The sequence below is a fragment of the Zonotrichia albicollis genome, chromosome 4 (assembly GCF_047830755.1).
Source record: "Zonotrichia albicollis isolate bZonAlb1 chromosome 4, bZonAlb1.hap1, whole genome shotgun sequence".
NCBI lineage: Eukaryota > Metazoa > Chordata > Aves > Passeriformes > Passerellidae > Zonotrichia > Zonotrichia albicollis.
This window is the reverse complement of record NC_133822.1, coordinates 64,972,378-64,995,425: the sequence shown is the minus strand read 5'-3', so window position 1 is coordinate 64,995,425 and position 23,048 is coordinate 64,972,378. Positions and strand designations below refer to the sequence as shown.

General features: G+C 36.3%; 1 long non-coding RNA gene across 1 annotated transcript in view; it reads right to left on the bottom strand.

Moving 5' to 3' along the window:
• Window positions 1–213: 213 nt before the first annotated feature.
• Window positions 214–23,048, bottom strand: part of LOC113458591 (uncharacterized) — a 55,628-nt gene continuing 32,793 nt past the window's right edge. Inside the window, exon 3 of the long non-coding RNA XR_003378968.2 lies at window positions 214–10,819. This is a non-coding gene — a long non-coding RNA (uncharacterized LOC113458591). The remainder of the gene's footprint in view (window positions 10,820–23,048) is intronic.

The following is a 23,048-nucleotide window of genomic DNA, read 5'->3' as shown; positions in this document are numbered from 1 at the left end:
AAACTTAAAATATTTAGGAAGAGGGAGAATTGTATGGTAGGATTATAGCACAAAAATGTACATGAGAATTATTTGATGAGTGGTGAAAACTTGTATTGCCTTTAGCTATACTGTGCAAATTTTTCAGAGAATAAAATATTTAATGGAAAGAAAATAAAAAATGTAGAGCAGCTGCAAGCATTGATTCATTTGTCTATCAACAGATGTCTATAATTTTGTATATTTTACAATGCTCTCAAAATATCTTCCTTCATTTAAAAAAACCTCTATAGATATACATGTGTATAACATATATGCTGGACCATAGTTACATGGGCTACATTGTGCAGCTGGTCCTGAAGAGTGCCTATTGCACTATTGATTAGTGTCCTGAAGCAGTCTCATAAATTGCAGAATATAGACAAGAAAGCAAATTGCACTTTAGCTTGCACAAACACAACTCAATGATTCTAAATCAGCGTTGAACTAATTTGCCTTGCTCATGATGTATGTGTTTGAGAATGTCTTTAGTCTCACTGGTTTGAAAGAAAATGTATCAAAATAGCATTATGAATATATCAGCTCATTCTAACAATTTATTGACTACTCTATCTGGTTTTATTTAAAAATAAAACCCAAAACAATTAAAAAAAAACAACAAAGCAAACCAAATCAAACCAACAAAAAATCCTATGGAAAAATCTCTGCACCATTCAGGCTGCAGTGCTTGGAACCATAGGTAAATACAATTTGTGGTTTTGATGTGTTTTTCTGCTGGGTTTAGAAGTCCTGCATGCCAGCCTACGTTGCTCATGTCACACCGGCTAGGTTAGGCATCTGCTCAGGTGTAGAAGCTATGGTGCAAAAATTGTCTCAGGCCCAGTTTGGCTAAGAACTTTGTGCTTTATGACAGACTGGAATGCTTTTGGAGGAAAACAAGAGAGCTCTGTGAATGATAGAGATATCTTAAAGGTTCACAGAGGAGCTGCAAAGCCATTGAAGATTTTCAAACATCTGCAAGATTCATGTGTTTTTTAAGGAACTTTCTTTACTGTCAGGTCAGGATCCACTCTGATTTACAGTCACTCCATCCAAGACTTTAACTGTGTGTCCAAAGCCCCTTTATGGTGGGAGGCTCCAGTGAGTAAATGGGTCTCACCTGAGTCCACACAAAACCCACCCTCACACAGTCAGACCAGGGTTCCCTACAGATGCAGCCCCAGGTTTCCCACAGCACAGTCTCAGAGTCACTCTTGGTGCTCATTTGGTGCAGCAGCATAACTCGAGCTGGTGTCTCCAGGGAGGAAACCAAGCAAAGTGATCTCTAGGCTTTTATATCCTTACAGTCTGTGCACACACTCTTCATGTGCCCTGCATTAGCCTCTTGGTCCAAGTGTTGATTTTGGTCTGGGCTCTTCTCATTTCCTGCTGGGTCCTGCAGGGTCTCTGGTGACCAGCCCCCTGTCTGGCCAGTAGTGCAGCTCTGCTTGCCCTTTGTTGAGCCAAAAGTCAGTGCCCATCCACAGCTGATTTCAGGGGCTGCAGCCATTTCTCACCACCCAGGGCAGAAAGTGCAGCTTGCATACCGAGCTGCCTGCACTGGGGGTGTTCCTCAACACAACAAAAGGTACATGGCTATAAGGAACACATGTACAAGTAAGATAGCTGTCTGAACACCTTTCATGCCATCTGTCACTTTTACAAAGTAATTTATCCCTTCTTGTGAGATACCTAAAACAGTCAAGTCAGGCCCTACAAGTATGTCCTTTTCCCCATGGACTGTGAAAAAAGCTTAAAATCACCAACCTGGATATTGTCCTCAAGCACAGGAATTGGCTCTTAACTGAAACACCAAATACATTAAGCCATGCCATGGAGCATTTGTCTTGTTCCATAAAGGCATGGACCTCCCATATATCCTGTGTCTAATCTCTAAACCCCATGTAGATGTCTCCTATATTCTAGGATATCTCAAAAGTCACTAGCCAGTTAGTTACATGACAAACTCAATGGTCTTCACTTGTGGTCAGCCAAATTATTCTCTATGCTTTAGATTTCCTCATTGACTCATAGACTTCCTTTGACAATTATAGACTAAAACCAGATACCCAGCTCACAGGCTGACACTAACCTATAGATGCATGCAGTTCAGGGTTAACCTGCCCACTAACCAGGATATTCTCATTTTGGGCTTGACCTAGCTACTCGAACATAACCAGCCAATGCCATTTGAGATATAGGCTGTCCAAGAGAGCCTCTTTGCTCTGACACTGTGACATGGGACTCAGGAAAAACCCATGCCTACTCAGGTGGTAGATACAGACCTGGTAGAATATCCTGTGGCACAGTAAATAGCATTAGATGCCCATCTTTTAGGAAATCAAGGTAGTATGCATTTGCTTAAACATAAGGTTCCAGCTCCATGCTAGTTAGTGTGAGGTCTCCTATCTGGCTTTCATCCAATGATTCAGAGACTCCAAATCACACATAAGATCTGAACAAAATGCAGCATCTGCACATTATTCTTCATATAAGTGTGTTTTGTATGCCCTACAACATCATTCTTAAGTGACTTCTTAATTTCCCCTTTTTTCATGTAAAAATGAATAGGTGAGTGAATGGTGAAAATTTCAATAAATATATAAGCAGTTGCAAGTCCCTATTATTTTTAGTGTCATCTCAGGTTATTTTTTTCCTTCTTAAACCTACATTCTATTTCATCTTAATAAAATATAAAATTTTGCAAAAAAATTTATACTTTACATATAGGAAGCATATGTAATGTGACTGCTGTAGGATTGTAATGATTACAGTTTCCATTTTTATCCTTCGTTTTTGGACATACTAATATGAGTCTAGATGTGCTGACACACTTGCATACAGTAAGATATTATTTTCTCCAGAATAGCTTGCAAATGCCCCAATTTTGAGAATTTTTTAGGACAACTGTAATATTGAAGGAGAAAACGGATCATTTTATTTACGCAATTAACTAGATAGGGCTGTTGTCATCATAGTAAATCAGCATTGCAAATCCCAGTTTTCATCAGGTCAGCAAATTGATCTTGGCTTGGATCTTTTCATTCCTGTTGATGGAATGCTTTAAAGCTATTCAACTAAACACCAGGATCATCCTGATCTCAAATTATGTGGTTATTTCCAAAGTACAAGCTGTTTCAAGGGAAGCCTAGCCTGTTTATTTACTGATGCATGTCCAGATGTGCTTTTCAGACTTTAAAGACCTGAATCAGAAGCAATTCACAAAAGTTCAACATAAATAATTTATCTAGTTCTTACACACTTTTAAGAGGAGAAGGGACTCTATATGTTAGCATTTTGTCAATGCAATAAAAAACACTGCTAACTGGGACTGTGTCATAATGTTTTGGTCACTGGGTTTGTCATGCTTGCACAATAGGTGTTTCATTATTCAAAGTATTCCAGATTGTCAACATTCACTGAGGAGGCCAGAAAACCTGGATGCCTGTTGATTTGTGAGTGCCTTCAGTAATTTTCTTTCCCAGCTACTGCTGGTTTTGGGGAAAGTCTAACATTTCAATACAGATGAAAATGCTCCAAACATTGACTGCTCTGTTGTTAGCTGACACATTTAGAAGATATCTTATTTCTTTTGTGAGCTCATATACTGAACATGTAAATATTGGTGCATCCAAATTCACAGTTTGGGATGGGCCCTAAGGCTCCACATACTCAAGCACTCCCTTGTCAATGCAGCACACAAGGCTAAGCAAGGAGGCAGGACAGGGGAGCCAAAATCTGATTTGTTTCATCTAGCATTATGCAATGTCTGCATGAAACTGTAAGGCACTGTTCAAGGAGGAAGGGATTGTCTCAGAAGGTAGCATGTGTCATGCTGTACTACTAGAATCCTTCAGGGAGCACAGACCAGCACCAAATCCTGGCCACACGTTCAGGAAAAATGAATGGGGCAGGTACTGAAATAAGCAGCTAATGTGAAGAAGGGGATGGAGAACATTTTCCCTGAGACAGATATGCAAGAGTCTGCTTTATCCAGCCTAACAAAGTAAAAACTGAGAGTAACATCACTGCTGCCTATAAATGCACCAAGCAGGTAAACGCCTAGGAGGAACATAAGTCATTTATGTTTAAGAACTAAATCAGCACAAAAACAGAACACAAAACCCAAGAACTAATAAATTTAGGCTACAAATTAGAGATTTCTAAAATTAAAGCACAGATGCTCAGCATTAACAGTCTTTTAAATAAGAACTTTAGCAACTTTTCAAGTAGAAGCTGGTAAACTTGCATACGCTAACAAATTCATGATGTGCCCAAGTAGGGATTAATAAACCAAAAATTTGACCACTAGCTGTAGCTCTTTTTCTGAGCATCCTCAGAAAAGGATAATTATGGGATTATTCAGATTATAAAGAACCTCAGGAGATCCAACACCTTGTTGCGCCTTGAAGACCTTTAAAGAGGAAAAGAGACTGCATCATCTCTCTGAGTAACATCTTCCAATGTTTGACTGTATTCTTGAGAAAAACGTTTCTTCTTACATCCACCTGGATCTCCCTTATTTCAGCTTATATGTCATCCTCTCACTATATAATTTTGGGCAGGCTTCATTAGCTGACTCTGCTTCAGCAGAGAAGTTGGACTATATAATTGATGTGTGCCTCTTCCAATTTTAGTGATTTTTCAGAGTCTGATTCTATACAGTTCTGGAAAAACTTGTCTCTACCTTTTTAATGGCCTCCCCATAGGTATTTAGTGATATGGTCCAATTCCCTCAAAGTCATCTCTTTTTCAGGGCAGAGAGCACCTCTCCCTTAGCCTCTCTTCACAGGGCAAGTGCTCTAGCCCTGAGTCATCACAGTGGCCATGAGCTGAACTGACTCCAGATATTGATGACTTGTGCTAGGGGTACTAAAACTGATGAGAGCTAAGCAGAGGGGCTAAACCCTCCTTTTTTATGTTCTGCTTTTGATCCCATTAATGCAGTCCAAGAGGCTTTTGTGCCAGGGCATTGCTGGCTCATGCTCGCCTCACTGTCCAGCAGACTCCTAAGTTCCCTTTCCACAGAGCTGCTCCCCAGCTCTCTGTCCTTAGCCTGTACCATCTTCCTCCCAGGTGCAGGAATTTGTATGTGTCCTCTATGAATTTCATAAGATTCCTGCTAGTCCATTTCTCCAGCCTGTCTAGGTCCCTTGGAGAGTGCCCCTGCACTTGAGCATCTTAATTGATCCTCCACAGTTTGGTGTCATCTACAGACTTAATAAAAGTGCACACTGATGTTTCTTCCAGGTCAGTGATAAAGACTACAGTGGACACTTGAGATCCTCCACTTGTTACCAAACTCCAGCTAGATAATCAGCCATTAACCACTGTCCTATGAACCCAATCATGAAAAGAGTTTTTTACGCATACGGTTGTCCACACATCAACACTTTAACTGAGTCCTGACTTGTTTTACAGCTCTCCCTTCCTAGTCCTCATTTCAATTCTCTTGTTCCACTCTGATAATTTGTAGCTTCTTGAGATTTCTAAGAAACACTTTAAATAATGATGAGTCTAGGGATTAGAGCTAATTCCAATTTCAGAGCTGAAATGGAAAGATAACTTCACTGCTAAGGTAATTTGCTTGAGTAAGAAAGAGTCTCAAGGTATGAGCTTCCCTCACCTCAGACTAGGTGTTTAAGGAGCAGCCAGGCATCCTGGACTCCTGTGATAATCAATGGAAAGAAATAAGTTTCACTAGAGAATGGTAAATTTGATCTGTTTCAGGCTTAGGAAGAAATTAATCATTGGCTCTATACCCTTATTTTTCTCCATGAACCACAGAGTGAATTCTTTAAATGCCTGAATTAGGACAGATTAATCTACTTTCCCATTTCCTGTATAACCCAGATATTCCTGATAGATGATCCCAATAGTCTATCCCTTGCTCATGATCTATATGGGCACATTATGTGTATAAAAGGCCCAAGCCATGGTAGAGAGCAATAATTTAATTGCGATAAATAGAATTTAAAGTTTGAAATTTTATAAATTGGTTGTAACAGTTAAGATGCAGAAGTGGGGATACAAATAAAGTGAGCCATATTCATAATTGTTCTATATTTATCTGCCTGTTATAATGACAAGTTACCAGCACACTCTTTTTCCCTAGTGAATATGGTATGTTCATCTGAATTTTCCACAGAGTAATTAAGATACTCTGTTTCATTATTAATTTTTATAAATATCCTTGTTAGCAATTCTTTGATCAAAATAAATGTTTGTCCTTCCTGAGGTCTCCTAGATGATGCTGGTTTAGATTAATTGCTTATTTTGTTAAAAAGGATTTACCAGCTAAGAAAAGCAGTAGAAAAATGTTGCTGACTTCATTAAAATCTTCTGCAATGTTTATGTAACAGGGAGAATGGTATCAATATTACTGTCATACAAAGATCAGTGTAATCTATACATTGATTTCTGAACTCACAACCTTCTGTGGAAACTGTTGGAAACTGCTGAGATTTTTGTTTACATCTTGAACTTTGCTTAAAACTCTCTTGATGGTTTCTCCTAGGATTTCCAGTTTTTTTTGGAATGTTTCATTCGTATGTTGCTTTGATTTTTGTTTCAGCCAAAAGTAAAGCTACTGTTACCTTACAGAATTAAGCCCATTACCTTTTCATGAACAAAACTCAAGATACATAAACATAACTTCTGTACATGTGGGCCAATTCTTTCAGTGTACAGGGGCACAATAGCAAAACATTAGCACACCAGACCTAATATCTATTTGAATACCACTTTGTAGATTGAATACATTATATTGCATAGAGCCTTTGGTAAAACCTTTGTGTAGATGTATGTTGCACATCTGTCTAACAGTGGAAATCGAGAATGAAGAACCTGCCAGCACAAAGCAATTGCCAGGCACTGGTAGTAACCATGGGGAATACATCTGAGGCACATCTTGCAAAGAGAAAGCTGTTTATCTCTCTTTATCAATGCCACCCCAGAATAACTACTTTTCTTCAAGGAGAAGCTCAATATATAACAGAAAAAATGACACAAATCTAATCTTCAATACTTTCTGCGTTATTTCTTCCTACTGAACTGGCAAGGCTCAACTTGGACATGCATATTTTTCTGACTATGAGAACAAAATGCTTCAGCTGTGACACCAAAAACACAGTGGAAGAGAATCTATTACCATTACAGATTATACCACATGAAGTCTTGAGTGAGCCATATGAACTTCATATCAACCCTTTTCAATATCTCACAGCATTCCTATTTGAGTTACCATTTTTTTAATGACAACATTTGTGCATGCAGCAAAACATACTCAGAAAAGTACTTTTGGAAGCCATAGCTACCACTTGTGCTCATTAACTTGGTAATTCAACCAGAAGGAAACAGCACAAATTTCCAATATTTTTACTTCAGAAAATGTTACAAAATATAGAAAAAAAATTTCTACAGAAAATAAGGCTAGACCTAATTATTATAATATTATTATTCAGTGAAAATAATATCATTTTAGGGACTGTCATGGAAGATCATAAGCTAAACAAAAATTTACATTAAGACCTTTTTGTAGTCCTCATGTCCTCATTACAGCTAAACTCTGTAAGTTTTTTCCTATCCTTTTGGGCTACTAAACATGTCAAACTCTGTTCCATATTTTTGACTTGATTTCTCTGTCACTGATGCATGCAATCTTACTATGAGCACAGCCATCCATGAAGCAGCTATCAAAAACATTCTTACAGCCATCAGTTTAAACTGCACATCTGGTGAAAATTCTTCACAACTTCTCTGCTGCATTGAAGAAAGGGTACTTGTTTCCACTTTTTGTAATGTCACCTCTTGTCGTTACTACTCATTTATTTTGTGGGACCCACAATCATTTTTCTTGTTTGAGCTTTCTTCCATAATCCCCGTAAGCCTCCAAAACAATTCTGTTTTGTTTTCAATCTTTAATACTCTCTATAACTGCAATACATATAAAAAAACCAATAGTTGCTAAACTCCAAGTGTGCCAAGGACAAGACCAGATCACTGTTTTCTCTGCTTCTCTGTTAACCTGTATTTCCATTTTTCTGTTATAGGTAATAGGCTGTAAAGGTAGGGACCCTGCAAGTGCTATAGAGAACATTTATCTGCTCTTTATTTCTGCACTGACAAACACCATAGGGTCATAATGTGCCTGGGATTCTGAACAGTGTCATGATCGTAAAAATTATTGCCACCAACACTATTAGGAATCAAATTCAAAGCAATCTCAGTTTAGGTAGCTTTAAATCGGAAAACAAACAAATCAGGGGATAGGAAAAGAGTCTCTAATCTATCCCTTCTGAATTTTTTTCCCTAAAAACCATGGGAATTTTTGTCTATCTAGCAAAATTTTGCCTCTTAGACAAAATACCAATACAATACAATATTTTCATATCATAAAAAGGATTGTGAGAGTTATTTGTTTTGGATTGTTTACAAACATAAGTTTCTATGTGTTCTTGAAAGACTAAAGGGGAAAACTCCAGAGCATTACCAGGATACCAGAAAATAAGAATAAGCAGAGAAAGTAGTGAAGAAGAAGAATGATTTCTGAGTGCATTGGAGAGATATGTCTAATTGCCACACAACAGGATAGAAGTGTTTCCCTTCTATATATTTTTTGATATTATAGATTGTAATATTTATAACAGCCTTTTTTTACACTCCAGATTGCAGGCCTCCAGAAATAGTCATTCAACTAGGAATATTGTTAAACATTTAACTTTTTTTCTTTTTCACTTCCACAATAACATTCTTCCCTCAGAAGGAATTCTCTTTCTTCTCTGATACAGTGTGGTTAATCATTATTTGCTTTGTTTTTCAGAGCCGCAGACTCATTATAAAAATGTCAGTAGCTAGCACTTAAACTTCTAACTGAAAGCCACTTACAGGCATTAGATCTATGAACTCTGAACTCCTGTGCACTCTAACCATTGTTAATCTACAAAGAAACTGTCTTACGGTGGTGGTAAGTATATCCACAAAGCTTCTTTGTGCCACCACAGAACCCACTTTATACATAATTACATGTTATGAGAGACAGAAAACGTGAAATGTTTGTAGAGAACAGGGCATCCAATATTTGCAAATTCTAAAAGAGCAAGTGATAAAATTTTGCCAAGTAAATTCTAATGGCTTAAATGCCAATAATAATAAGTGCTTCTTCCTGTAGTTAATAAAGATTGACAGAATAAACGAAACCAATATATAAGTGAAAGAAAGGAGAATTGTCAGCATGAATTATATAGGTGAAGTTGAGAGTAAAACTGTTATTGTCTAGGTGCTTAGGCACAAATAAAATATCTATTAACCAAGTGAAACTGGGAGACAAGCATTTTATAGGGCATTGTGCCAAGATACTAGCTGTTTCTGCAGAATTTACAGTATTTTGGCAGAGAAGATATTAAGTGGGCAGTGTAGGTACCCAGCCTTTAAGCAACTAAACTAAATTAACACCAAGACAAGATTTTTCATTGAGATTTCTTTTCCATTTAGAAGAAGTAAACAGGATCTCTCTTGTATTCAAGGGTACCAGATAAAATCACTGGTTTTTACAAGCATTTCATTCTGTCAAGTGCACACAATTATTTCCCTCTCTGATTCTCTGCATAAGACACTCATAATGACTCCCTAGAATATTTCAGTCAAGTTATCATCTGGGGATTACATGAAACCACATGTTATCCAGGTTAAGTAAATGCATTCATTGCACTGGATAGAAAATACCATGGATAATTTGATGCTCATTGAAGAATTTATTTTAAGCAGTTACAAGCAGGCCAGATAGAAATGCTTTTTGCATTCTGGAAGAACTGGGCAAAAGGTCTCATAATGAGCAAGTTGAAGTAACAAGGCAATGCAGTGCTGCTAGTGACTCAAAGGATTCTTCTTGGGTGGATCCCTCATGCTGTTACAAATTTGTTCCTTTCTGTTGAAGGGCGGGCAGGTGAGGTTCACACAGCCATCTCTCAGAGCAGGGTCAGAGAGCATGAACTCCCTCCCACTTCCATCTGCCATTGCACTGGATGAAGTGTAGTTGCCCTAAATTACTTCAAGGGAAAAAAAGTTATCTTGTCCGTTATGAATTCGGTAATGTTATATTCAATAGTTAATAGACCTGCTTCTATACTATTTATGCTTTTCCCCCCTCCCAATAAACAAACCAACGAACCAAAATAAAATACCACAATATGATCATTCCTAGTTATTAAAAAAAAAAAAAATTAAATACTTTGTGGAAATCCATGAAAGTGTAAAATCCTAAAATCTCACTTTTGCACCTCCACAGGATACTTTTTGCCTGTTCATTGTTATCACTCCATGCTGCTCATTCCTTCCCCGGCCCATGCAATGGTGAGCACTCGTGCAATGGCTGTGCTGCTGAAGCCTGTCGATTAGAATTTATCAGAGCAGTCCAAAGCAATGCAGAGCACACAACATTTTTCTGCTGAGCTACACAGGAACACTGCAGCTCCACTTAGTTCTTCCTGCTGATTGCTGCATAAATGCTAACCAGCTGGAGAGCAGCTACACTGCTCAAGGACAGGCAGCAGAGAGCTGCACCTACAGCGTGTGGATGTCGGCAATAAAAGATCACTCTTGCAAGCTCTCTTCTGAACACAGTGCCCTGCTGCTTAGGGAAAGGACTATGCTGGTTCCTGACTTTTCCTCAGTAAAGGATCAGTTCAGCACAGGATTGGGACTTTTTGGTCCAAAGAGTTCCAGATAATGGTGTTCCAATTCCAGTGCTTTCATGTTGTCTCTTCTGCTTCCCAGACTGGCTCTGGTCACAGAGATGAAATATCTATTAATAAGACAGAAAAAAAAATTACTGCTTACATTTTAGACAGAGAGAGGAACAAAAATTAGCTTTTGTTCACTCAATAAGATAAGATTAGCTCCTTACCCACCATCACCTCAAGAGCTGATTTGCTCATACACACTTGTAGAGTAAATGGTCAATACTTCTGCAGATCGTTCTAAAATCAGAATCGTAAACACAAAAGGGAATCGAACCAACCAATGGTGACTTGAGATGTGAAAGCAATCAGTTAATCAGAGGATGAGGACAGTATGGAGCCAGGTAAGTAAAGCAGATGGAGCAAAATCTGAAGCAGACAGCATAGACAGAAAATAAAGAGTATAAATTAGCAGTCTGACCCAGAGGATGGAAGAATCACAAAGTATTGTGACTATACTAGTGAATGGTCATGCAAATTTAAGGCTGCTTTGTAATACACAAATGTACAGAGATAGAATTCAAGTAGAGACATTCTTCTGTTTCAGGAATTACATTTTTTAATTTTCATGTTTTTTTAATGTGGCAGGATTTCTTTGGAGATTTTGCATATAATATATATGAATCTCAGTAACTTATAAATTTATAATCTCGGTGCAGAGAGATCAGAATAATAAAATCAAAATAATTTCCAAACTAGTGCCACTGGCATTCATCCATTTTTTTCGAAATCCCTCCTCAAACATCACTTCTCACATAAAAATTACATATTCTAACATATTCATCTTTTTCTCTCAGACAACGACTTGGCTACCTCTAATAGAATGAGTGCTTTATGACCCTACGGTTCTTTGCCTTAAAAATGGCAATATCCAGTCATGAAATGCTTTAAAATTTTATGTAAATATATCTGCAGTTGTTAATCAGTCAGGTGAAATTTTAACAGAGTAGGAATCTGGATCTTGGACAGCTGAGTTTAACAGTTCTGGATTTTCAGATATATTCATGATAAGCTGTAACTTCAAATAATCTATCATTATATATGTTAATAATTTTTAGTGACAGTACATGAACCTGGAAAATTCATCTGGAAATATTACCAAAGAAAACAATCTGGTATATCCTGGTGTCCTCCTGGTACATTTTATTCTATGCAGGTCTAAAGATGTCCAGAGATACAGAAAAGACATTTTACTTCCAAGATGAAGGATCATATAATAAGGTCCCCAAAAATTAAGGTATTAATATATAAAACAACCCCAAAAAAACTGATATAAACATAGAAGACTTTATGTTTAAAGTTGGAATATTTTAGTGATGTCTTGGTTTCCATCAGTTTGCCTTTTTCAACTTGAAAACTTTGCTTAAGGGTTGAACAAGCAATGACTTTTATGAAGAGAAATGTAGGCATAAAATCAGTTGCAAGCATGGCTTCAAGACTCAGCAAATTCCCCTTCTCACATAATACAGCACCCTTGCAGCACGCCATAGAGTCTACAGGATAATCCGCAGCTCTTAACAAATTTTTTTTCAGAGCAAGAGATATTCAGCATTCCGTCAGAAAGTATCTAATTTAGATTAAGAAAAGAGCAAGAATAAAAGTTATGTTTCCATTAGTTATGTTTCTCTCTCCTGGAAGGATTTCCTGATAATAAAATTGACTTCAAAATCCTGCAGATGTTCTGAAGAATTTATATAAAATGGATGATCCTCTAGTGATCTCTGAATGATGTAGCAACAAAACAATAAAAAGTAGATCCAGAAAACAATAGGGTCCAATAGAGAGTACTTCAGAGTGTAGTTCTATTTTCTCTCCTGTTTTGCTGGTAGTCTCAGGAATTAAAAAAAGGAAAAAAACCTAAACTGACTAATGCTCTTAAAATATATTATAGCAATTAGTAGAAGGACTATAATTAAGAGACTATAATTAAGATTTTTATTGCAATACTTTTGTGTCATGACTATAATAATGTGAGAGAAATTTTTGAATACTTAAAGCATAACACATTAATATGATAATCCTATCATTATATTAAAGTTTTGTTTGCAATAATATATCTTGCAGAAGTACTATCATGTGGCTTAATTTATTTCTTTTGTCTGTGTTATAAAAATTCTTCTTTCATAGTGAAAGGGACCATATAATTTGAAGAATCCTTGAGATGCTCATAGAAACAGAAGGATGTGTTCAGAAACAATCTCACTGACTCACTGGCCAGTGAGACTGAATATAATTAGCCAGTTGAAATATATATTGTGATTTTATCTAGAGGAGAAATTTCTTCTACATTAGCATCTGCTTTGCTCCTCTTACAAAGATGCCAGCTAGCTGGAGAGAACTGAATGAAGGAACCAAACATGATCAGAGGTTAATTAATCCATGATCCACAGTAAAAAAGAGAGAAAGCAAATCATAAAGTACCTTCATATATTTCTATTCTTTCAGTTATTATGCTGATCAGTTGGACTATTTGAATTCCCTCTCTGGTAAGGGACTAGTTACAATAAGCTTTTAACAATCCTCATCACTGGATTTCTCAAAGAGACATTATCAGGCTAATAATGCTAACATAAAATGAGGCCCAATATTATAACTATTACATACCTGCCCTCATATAAACAGAAATTTATTCTTTTTGGGGTACTCAAAATATGTTCCCAAAATTTTAGCAAAGTAACACAGATCTTTTGTTTTCACTAGATAATCATTGATAAAGCCCTCTAAAATTTTTATCAAGTTTAACATTCTTAACTATTCCCCAGCATGGACAATTGATGAATTTAAAAATACTTCAAATATAATTAAGAAATACAGCATCCCATGAGTAAAGAAATGTATCTCTCTCTTTCATAAATGAGAAAGATCAGATGGATTGATTAAGAAATCCCTTAAGAAAAGGCCCAATTGGTTTCTGTTGTCTTGGTAAATTGTAAAACAAGAGAAAAGGTTGTTACAGAGATACATTAAGAAATAAAGGATGATGAAAACAATACTAAAAGTCATACATGATATTCATAATGATATTCATAGCGGACTTAGGACAAAAAGTAAAAACAAAAAGGGGGGGGCTTTTTTTCCTGATGTTGGAGGCAACATGTCAGCTTTTATTCAGCAACATAGTTTGGAAAATGCTTCTCTTTTGAATAAAAGTTTTGTGTGGTAAAAATATACTAATCTGGTGGGTGAATATATTATTTAAACAGCAATATTTAAGAAGAGTAGAAAATTCAAAATATAAACACTGAATCTAGTGCTGTAAAGAGAGAACCACAAATGTCAAAGACAAAATGAGAAAAACATATTTTCAAACTTCAACACTTTCTCATGGCTGAAAAAATCGAAGTCACTAGTCCCCCAAATATGTCTATATACATACATATATGTTTATGCATGTTCCTCCAAATATATGTTTTATCTTCATTGTTGTAAAATTAATGAATAAAATGTCATCTTGTAGCACAGCAACATGTATTTGGGATATGATAAAAGACTATTGCAATCTTCTCCTATGCTTCACACAGTTTGCAGTAAACTACAGTGATATCCACTGTGGGTACAAACAATACCCAATGCTTTGCAGACATGCAGTGGAGTAAATAAGTCAGTGGGTAGTAAGTGGAAAACAATGCCAAAAACCGGTTCAGAGCTTGTGTTTCCCTCATTTCCTGCTTCCCCTTCCCTTTAACATTGAGACTCACTTCTTCCCTGTCAGCTCGGCACAGCCATTGGGTGCTGTACTGATCCTTGTAAATTCTCTCATAATTTGGAGTCTTGAATAAATATGTGGAACAGCCTTTGGTATACAGTTATATTTATTTATTTGTTTGTTTGTTTATTTACTGGTAATTATATAAAGAACCTCCTTTCAATCACCATGCAGAATCAGTGAAACACAAATGATGTTTCATTAATAAGCAGCAAGAAAGAGGTGACTAATGTGTATGAATAAAAAGAAAAAGCTCCCATATTATTGATGATATTATTATGACAAAAAGAAAATATTTGAACTCAACCAAGGACAATGTGAGAGGGGGAAAACTGCACTACAGTGATGTGGGTGTCTCTTACATTGCAGTCATTGTATAGAAGTATTTCTATTCAGTCACACACTATTCTAAGAATCTGCTGCATTAATAATATCATTTCTTTTCTCTTCCTATTTTAGAAGTTTCATAAATGTCTTCTGATTATTTTTCTTTTTACTCTGAAGATTTATTGTAAATTTCACAGGGGATCCTTAGTCAGAAATAATAATTATTGTAATATATTAAATAATTTATATTAATAAATAATTATATATATATTTACTAAAATATTATGTTTGATTCTTTAATGGCATCAGTCCAAAACACTTCCATGCTGCAACTTGCATGAATATTTTGCTACTGCTGGTTGTTATAATACCTCATCCACAAAAATGCATGCCAGTGGTTATTCTCCTGCTCAAAGTGTGAACACATATTCTCTCATCCTGTTTCCCAATATCTGATTCAAAATTCTGAGGAAGTTCATTCACAGTTGTTTGTCAAATCACTTCCAACAAGACTGGGCACAACTTCCTACTCATTAGTACAGATGCAACCAATCATTAATTTACAATTTCACTTGGAGCAAATGTACACTTATTTAAAAACATAATGATGAATTTCAAGGATTTATATTACAGAAAGAGTACAGTCAGTTCCAAAATAGGATCATAACTTTTATGCTTAATGACCTACTGAGATGCACATGTTGTTCTTCCTTCCATTCATACCTGTTGTCATGAATAATAGGCATTGCCTATATCAGTGTAGTATTGTTGTTTCTCCACATTCCTTCAGAAGAATTTCTGTCTGGTGTACTCTATTTCTATTTTCTTTTCTCTTACCTGTCAAGTAGCATATTCTAAAGTGTCACCACAGAACTAATAAGAGCTTTGTAACATGAACTCATGGACGCCATATGAAAACATCTAGTCCCAGACTAGACAGATATTGACTGAATCACATTAGTTCAAAATTGAAAAAACTTAAAAAACCCTTACAAGTAAAATCAAGCAACCTTCTCAAATCTGTCTACAAATCAGCCAATCTCCTAACATTCAGGAAGAAACTATGGACAACAGGACAAATAAACCCTAGAGTTTTCACAAGCAGAAGCTACTTTCCCACCAAGATTTTGAAGTAAGGTCTTCACAGAGTTGTATTTCTAGTGGAACCTCTATCCTTAAAGCCGTACAATGATGAGGCTCTTATAGCTTACAATTTACTTTTTTTCTTGTCCTTCCAGTTGATGCTACTGACACAGACTGAAAAAAAGAATTTTTGTCTATAACAATTTCATAATAAATGATTTTTAGGAGACAAAGGCTTGTATCAAGGTTTACATCACATTTCATATTCTTTTTTGACTATTTTGTCAGTTCCATTAGAACTGCACCTTTCTTCCTGTTTTTCTCTCCCCATGCTTTCCTATGAGGCACACATTTAGTGTAAAGAATTGTGGAACAGTGATGTACCTGTGAGGATGAAGCAGCAGTGGATAATATTCTGCAAAGTATGTATTTATGTATTTTATGTTAACAGTTTGAGAAGTAAACATAAAGTTCTCTAAATGCAGCAACTCTTTTTAGCACGTAGAGTTAAAGGCTCTGTGCATCTGCAATGTCAGTGATGAACTAGGACCCATGAATGCTTTCTTTGTGCTAGTAATAAATCTGCTACATAAGCTGCTGCAAAGCTCAATTAAGACAAAATATTCTTTTAAGACCTGAAACTTGTCCATCCTCCCCCTCCCCCAATTTTAATCTGACAAGAAAACTCATAAGTTTTATAATATGCATCTGAGATCATTGAGTGATTACTGCCACCTAGTTAATTCTCAATGCAATGAATTACATACAATCAGTATAAATGAAGGACCAAGCCCTCAGCTGATGTATCTGACAAGAAATAAAAATAAATAAAAAATGGTTAGAACATTCAGTCACTTTTCCCATAGGAAAAAATTGCTTTCTGACATATATAATTTTTTTGTGTTTATCTAATCTGCTTTTATGGGCCCCAGTGCCTGGGATACACTCACATGTACACTGAGTTTTCCCTCTGTAATACAGAACTTTCCAAAGCATTTTGCCTCCATGTTATGAGTACAGTCCCTGAATTCATGAAGAAAAGAAAGGAAAAGGCCCTCTGTTAAATGCTGAGGGTAGATTGCACCTTCATGGCCCACATGCCATAGGGAAATGTGAGAGTTAAGACGAGGATATCTCATTATAAGAGTGTCATTGCTCTGTGACTTTATCCTCTTGATTAGAGTAGAAGCAAAACTCATCCCACAATTCATAACTTATTTTTGAGTATCAAAAGTAAGTTTCTTTCAAAAGTATGTTTCTTTCTACCCCAATTTTTAACAACTCCAGTGCACACCTCCTTCTGAGAAGCTGCAGTAGTAAGAGAAGTGAGCAAGCCTGTGGTGCCTCTCTCAACTTTGTAAGGTCTCCAAACCGAAATTCTGTGAAAAGAGATCAGTCCATGGACTCTGCTTCTCTCTGTCTCAGCAGTATAGCTCAAGGCATCTGAAAGGGAACAAGTGTTATTTGGCCAAGGCCCTAAACTTCTAAGGAGTACTTCGAACACAGAGCATAACTGTGGAAGAACAAGCTCTTTCCCACCAGAATTCAGCTTGTTTGGAACAGTGCCTCTGTTATCCCTTTAAAAATAAATAAATTATGCAGACTATCTGCCTTGCTCCCAGATCTTTTAGTCATGCCAAAAACTGCTTGTGTGCAACCAGCTCTACTGTGTCAGTCCTGGAAAGAGAAAGCTCCCAGAAGGACTGATGAGAACTCTGTATGCTAATTGCCTTTCTGACTGGAGAAGAATGCAGCAAAAAAAAAAAAATTATTAAATTTTTTAAAGGAGAACAATGAAAAATTAGTTGCTTTGTCTAAATGCTTCCAGTTGTTGATAAATGCTCACTGTTTAGACTCACCAATTTTTTTTTTAGCCTGCAGCTGCAGTGTTCCTCGTTCCTTGCCATGAGTGTTGATCTGACTGTCTGCCAGATAATCACCAATTCCTGCTCTGCTGTCTGCTTCAGTTATTTTTTTTAAGAGCATTTTTTCTCCTTTTCTTGAACCTGGTGATCTCACACCGGAAATTCAGTTTTTTTTTTCCCAAAGAAGAGGGTCTTTTGTGATGGCAACAGAGCACTCTTACAATCAGCTGGGAGTTTTCCTTACTTAGGCAAGAAAAAAAATAAGGTCAAGAATTGACAGAGTTCCAGCAGTGCTTAAACTCTAGCAGCACAAAAAAGCTATTTAAGGAGCAACAAAAAACTAAAGACACATTTACTCTGAGGTAATGGTGACATAATTTTTTGGAGAATAATTCCCAGTTATTTTAACCTATTTTTTCTTGCTGTATTCAGGACCAAAATGTGAATAGGATATAGATGTAAACTTTACATGGAGACAGTGTGTCTCACAAATCAGCGTAGAAACGTTCAGCACAAAAATGTCTCTTTACCTTGACAATAAAGGCCAGTTTGATAGTTTATTTTCTTTATTCCTACAATGAGCCCATTGAAAAACCTTCATCATTTTTATTCTGCTTCAATGCCTTACAGTTTTCTTTCCCTTGTAAAGGAAATAAAGTTACTGAAGGCAGTTTGGAGACTCTGAATGAGATCTTGTTTTGAAGTTTCATAATGATTTCATGAATTTATTTTGTACTGCAAATTACAGTCTCTTGATTGCTAACATGAGACTTTCAGGTTTTTATTAGGGATGTCTGTGGCCAAAAGACTGGCCAAATTTACTTTAGCCTTGATTCAGGTCTCAGCAGTGCCCTTACTTTAAAAGTAAAAGATCCCTTTGTGATCAGAATATCTTTACCTTGCTAATCTAATTCTGTATTCCCATTTTTCATTTCCCAGTTGACTGCTCCATGTCCTCCTGCACAGATATTCTTGGAGAGGAGCTAGGGCATATAATATTTTAGGAAAGCAAACCTGCTTTTCACCACCATTTTGCCTGTTAGAAAGTATTTTCAATGCAGTTCCTAGAAACCAAGTGTTGCATAAAGCAGTGGAAAGGGTCCAGTTTATTCAGTATGCCACTCCCTGTGCTACTGTATGCCTGAAGGAATATGTGACCCATTTCCCAGGATGTCAGAGAGAAAAGGTAAACCAAGGCTTCCAAACTGCTGTACCAGAATTTCTGAATTACCATTTTGACCCATTTGTTGTTAGAGTGATCTCAAATTATCCTAGGTAGAAAGCAGAATATGGAAATGAAGCTCAAATTTAGCTCAGGTATCTTTAACTTTTGGAGAACTTTTTGCATCATCTAATTCACCTATAGAGATGATGAAGATACAAGGTGGAGGATTGGGATGGAGGGAGAGAAAGAGAGATGTAGATGAATAGAGATAAATATAGACAGATATCTGTAGAGATATAGATCTTCTACAGTCAGTGGAGCAGAGCTGTTCACATCCTGAGAACATTTCTGTATTCAGAAATTCCGTATTCAAACATCTCCTTTCAAATGTGATGAATGGTCCCCTGCTGGCATCTGTATCTTCAGGGATCACAGTGTCAGACAGAATTATTTGCTTTAGTTGTCTAATATAGGGACAGAGAAAGCTGGGTGGCAGGTATCACAAGATCCTGGATGTGAGCAGCTGTTACAGAGCACAGATACTGGGGTTAATTTCCTCTTGAGCAGAAAAGCAGCTTTTGTGAGCCCATCCCCTGTGTGAGCTTTGCAATCCCTGCCTGGCAGGACCTGCTCTGCAGGTGAGGACACAAGGACAGGAGCCTTAGGGAGCTGGGGGCAGGAGAATTCCAGCAGGTTTGTTGTATTACAGAGGATAAACAAACAGCTGAACATGGCTTTAGATGGCATGGAGCTCTTATAGCACTATTAAACACTTCCCATTGGAGAGCCTGGGCAGCTCAGTTCTTCAAAGGTGAAACCATTTAGATTATAAAGACAAATTTGTCAATAATGAAACTCTCCTCCTCAGGTTCAGGATGAGCTGCTGATTATACATGTCAGGTTCCACTACTTATTCCTGAATTTATTCTTTTGAGTCTTCCTGCCCTGTCTCCACCTTAGGAGAATATGTTGCACATGAACAGAAATGTCTCTCTTCCAATCTTCTTTCCTTATTTTTACATGAAAATAAATGAAGCCTTGAATAGAGAAACATCTGCATTACCCTCCAGAAACATAAAAAAAAGCCCAAGATTTTCAGTGAATGTAGTACTTCACAACAATTGTCATAATTGGCAGCATCTCTGCCTCTTTTAAAGGAACACAATGACTCCAGACATTCTCAGTTACAGCAGATTCTGCTTTGAATTGCAACAATTACAAGTGTCCACTGGGTAGATCATCTTGTCCTTTTTGCTAATGCATTATTGTTTCCTCTGATATTTTCCTCAGTGTTTCATCCAGTCTAATTTTGCCACTCTTCTGGACAGAATATTTCATTACCAAATAGGACTATTGCTAATAAATGCAGCACTTACTCAGTTCGCATTTCCTTGTGTTGTGGAATCCCATTTTTGTTCAAAAGCATTTATATTTCTCAATGCCACGTTCATTAAATGTTCCTTCCTCCTCAGGAAACCGTCAGCATTTTGCATGTTTTTTAGAACTTGAGACAAATACTTGTCAGTTTCACAAATTTGGGCTGTGACTTGTCATGCAATTGTCATGCAATGTTCTTATAAAGGTTCAGGTGTGAATACAATCCCCTTATTATGTCAAATATCATCCCTCATTATTTCAGCACATTTGGTCCTGAGATGAATTCCAGACACTCAAGAAAGAATGAAAATAAAAGAACTGAAGAAAATATTTGATTCATATTTTGGCAAAATTTCACATTTATTTTTAAATTAATAATCAGAAAACTGAGATGATGGATCTTGGTTACTTAATGTTCATGATGCAGTTAGGACATTGGCTCTAAAAAATAATATTATTTAGTTATCTTTTTTTTCAATAATCATGAATTAATTAGACTTCAGTGTTTTGTATAATCTAGGAGCTGTATGTGAATTACCCTGGATATTTGTTTGAAAAACCAAAGTCACATTGATCTCTCAGTGCATAAATAAAATGAAACTAAAGCCTTCCATGAGAACAATAATCACCACCCATTTATGATTCACATTTGAAAAATAAAACTAAAAAGTAAATTGTGACAATGCAAAAATAAATCAAGATCTGCTACATCTATTTTCTGCTATTTTTTCTTAAAGAAACAATTTTGATGTGATTTGTGCTCTTTGTGCAGATATCTGTCCAATTGTCTGCAGTGACTTTTGAACCCACTGGACAATTTTAGTCCAGTCTGACAGAGGGATAAAGGTAACAAAGTCACACTTCAAAAAATTTTGTGGAAATTAACTAAGTGTGAGAAAAAAGGGCCAATTTCAGCCCTTAGTGAAGAAAGGTAAAATAAGCTTTCTTATCACACATTTTGTTGGCCAACATTTAATCAACTAATGCACAGCTTAGATGGGCCTGCACAGAAGAGGAGCTAAGAGAGGATAATATAGGAACATAATAGGATTTTGAGTAGTTCAGCACCAGTACAGTAATTTAAAGCATACAGATCAATAGGAAACCACAGTTCTTTAAGTTGACTTCTTAAAGAAAAATTTATTTTGCCCTAAATCAGCAAGTCAATCTTATGTTGCTTCTGCTTCTTTTCTCGTTCATTTTCAATGCATTCCACTAATAAGGCAGTGAGAGGTGGACATCAGAGTCCAGAAAGCTACCTAATAAATACCTAAAACCTCTACTAATGTGATCTTTGATCTAGCCAGCTGATAACTGCTTGTAGCATAGTTTCATTTTTTATTTTCAGTGTTCCAAATAATACAGAATCAAGGTTTGAACATTAAGCAGATGAGTAGTCCTTTTTTACATTTAGAATAAGTAGCAAAAATTCATGCATGATTTTCTAATGGTAATCCTACAGCTGTTAATTTAACTTTCATTCTATCAGTTCATTTAAATAATTTTATGCTATTGTTATGATGGACAATAAAAAAAAACAAGTCTGTAAGAAAGAAGATTGGCTATCTTATTCCTGGCTTGTGACACTGATTTGTTTTGCAATCATGCACAACTTGTTTTACCTTTGTTTCTCACTCTAGTCCTCATCAGTCTTGTTTCCTTATGAAAGCTGCTGAAAACAAAAATGTTCCACTAAACATTTGGATATAACTGAAAGAATAAGGCTTTTGCTTCTGTTATAAGGCTGTTTATTGTAACTGTTGCCATTATTACACAACTAATGCAATTACTGTAAAGAATTTCCTATGGCTCCATTTTACTACCTTGGCAACGTGTATACAGGTAAAACCCTTCTGATGAAAAATTACCATTGACTTCTACCTCTACCATCTTTCATATTACAGAAAGACAGTAACAAAGTTTGATGTCTTTTTATATACATGAAAGACCCTTTCATTCTAGATTTTTTTATAGCAGGGGAAACTTGCTCTTCTTGAAAAAGTCATCCATGATTGAATATCCATTATTAAATTTATATAGAATCTAAGTAACTCTAAAAATCATACAGACTATTGAAACAAGTTTTGATTTTTAGCTGATATAACTAATTATATTTAGTTATTAATTATATTTTGTTTTGAATTTCAAAACAATTTATTGTAAACATTTTTTAAACCTCACTTTTCCTAATCACTGGTCTTGAGTCCCTTGCCATTTAATTGCAGCTTTTATACCAATTTGGCCCAATCAATAATTTTATTAAAGATATAATTATGCTCAGTAGGTGAATATATTGAAGATAAGACATTTAAACACAAATGTTCCTTCAAAACAAAACAGTTCATAATTTTGGACTAATATCACTGTTGCACAAAGAATGTAGATAAGCATATTGAACAGGTTAGTAAATACCCTTCAACAAAGGTTGTTTGTTTGTTTGTTTGCTTGTTTTATTATGTGGGTTTCTAAGATCCAAACTAAAGTAAAATGTTGCTGACATGAGTTGGACACTTTTGCTTTGAGATATGATCCACCAAAGAACATTGTACACCCTGTTAGGATTTGGAGCATAACTCCAGATTTAAAATCCACAGATCACTGATCAGGTGCTGTTAAACTTGGAAGGCACTTAATTTTCACAGCTACTTAAATGCCAGGTGCTGTCTCATTCCCATTCTGCCTGGGCCTAGACACAGGCCAATTTCTACCAAACTTTCGCCTGTCCACACAAAAAAGTGAGAAAAGAGAACTAGCATATTTCCAAACTGAGC